The sequence below is a fragment of the Macrotis lagotis genome, chromosome 6 (genome assembly GCF_037893015.1).
Source record: "Macrotis lagotis isolate mMagLag1 chromosome 6, bilby.v1.9.chrom.fasta, whole genome shotgun sequence".
Classification (NCBI taxonomy): Eukaryota; Metazoa; Chordata; class Mammalia; order Peramelemorphia; family Peramelidae; genus Macrotis; species Macrotis lagotis.
The window spans coordinates 109,040,990-109,042,845 of record NC_133663.1 but is presented as its reverse complement, the minus strand read 5'-3'; the positions used below and the strand labels follow the sequence as shown (position 1 = coordinate 109,042,845).

General features: G+C 40.1%; 1 pseudogene; it reads right to left on the bottom strand.

The window, feature by feature from the left end:
* Positions 1–243: 243 nt before the first annotated feature.
* Positions 244–1,856, bottom strand: part of LOC141492182 (ubiquitin-associated domain-containing protein 2 pseudogene) — a 36,652-nt pseudogene continuing 35,039 nt past the window's right edge.

Sequence of the window (1,856 nt, the reverse complement as noted above, 5' to 3'; positions counted from 1 at the left end):
AGTGAAGATAGAAAAGAACATGCTAGCTAATTCAGTGGCAAAACTTTTCAGATATTATAATCATAACAATCTTGGGGGTTTAAGGGCATGGGAAAAGCAGGGCAGACCTATCATCTCCCAACATTACAATTTAGTTTGTGTAGACATGGCTTTGTTGCCTTGGACTTTTCAGAGTCATCCAGGAGGCAGGTGCTACATTTTTTAGATGGCAAGGCACCGTGTCAGCTGAAATCCTCAGGCTCATCAGTACTGCAGGAGGAAGGTGGTAGCTACATTAAGGTCATTATTTGAAGCTCTCAGGGCTTTCAAAGCATCCACCCTAGAAAATCCCATCTCCATGAGTCAAGCAACCTGTTCCTCAGAAACCTCAAGAGGAGGTGCTGCTACTTCTTGTTCAGATTGTTGAACATTTTGAGCATTTGCATTCTGTCTCTGACTTTTATGATTCCAATTAATACTTCCATCCTGTTGCTGTAGTTGCTGCCTCATGTGTGCAAACTGAGATAACATAAGTTGGCCATCAAGCAGTTCCATTCTTTGCTGTCTCTGAATGTCTACTGTTGCTCCCATTCCAATTCTAACTTCATTGGGTTCAAGAGTCCAAGAAAATAATTTTGCCATCCATTGGGGTATGCAAAGAACCTGATGAACTTTTAACACACTATTGGTATAACACATACCAGCATTCAGACCACTTGTGGCTACAACCCAAATGTAGGTACTAGAGGTTAAAAGCTGTAGCCCCAATATATAAATCAATGTCTTGTTTGTGATGGCAAACTGGCCCAGGATTTGTGTCACTTGAACTCTTGGAATGGAGCGGTAAAATGGTACAAACAGAGCAAATACAGGCCCGAGAAAACCAGAAGGCAAATTACTGGCTGTGATACCAAATGGATACTGCATAGCTTCCACAATGATCAAGTCAAACAAAGCTGACAAAATCCAGGAACCCCATAAAAAAGATGCAAATTTCCTGCTGCCATATCTTCTTTCAACATATCCTAAAGAAATATATGAGCAGGCTACTACAAGATGTATCTTTCAACTCGAGAGAATTTATTCTTCCACATTTCAATCTCCAGATCTGCAAGTCATTCTTTATAGCTTGTAGATTATATACAAAGAAATTCTGACAATGTTGAAAGAGCAATGCCAATAAAATCGAAAGGGCGCTGGGTACTTAGTAAAAGGCTCTTTGACAAAGGTGCATTATAGAGCCCGCTCCATCCGGTGCTGGTGAACTTGGTCCAGGTACGGAGCCCCCGCTGTGGGGGGGGGGGAGGGGGAGGGGGCCGGGGAGGGCGGGGGGGGGAGGGAGGGAGGGGGAGTGGAGCTGGAGGAGAAGACGCCCTCGGCGCAGGCGCAGACGCGGCGGGCCACAGTAGTGAAAGTTCTGCAGCAATTGCTAGATACAAATTTCAAAATTTAAAAATAAAATCAATCAAATAATGAGGGAATTCAGTATACTGATTTACCAATAACTTATTTAACATGATTAATTTGAAAGACTCCTAGTTAAGAATAATTGATATGGATAATATTGAAGAACAAAAAAAAAAACTTTCCATCAATTTTGATTTATTGTTTCTCCATGCTCTCCACCACTTTATTTTTTTTTGCATTTCCTATTTTATTTTTCCAATTATTTGCAAAATTGCACATAATTTCCATAATCTTCAACGTTCATTTTTGTAGTTTTCTTTCTCTCACCATTACCTCCCCCCACTCTAGAATAGCAAATAATCTGATATAGGTTATATATGTACATTTGTGTATAACAAATTTTCATGCAAATCACACTGTGAAAGAAGAATCAGAACAAAAAGGAAAAAAAACATGAGAAGGAAAAAAGA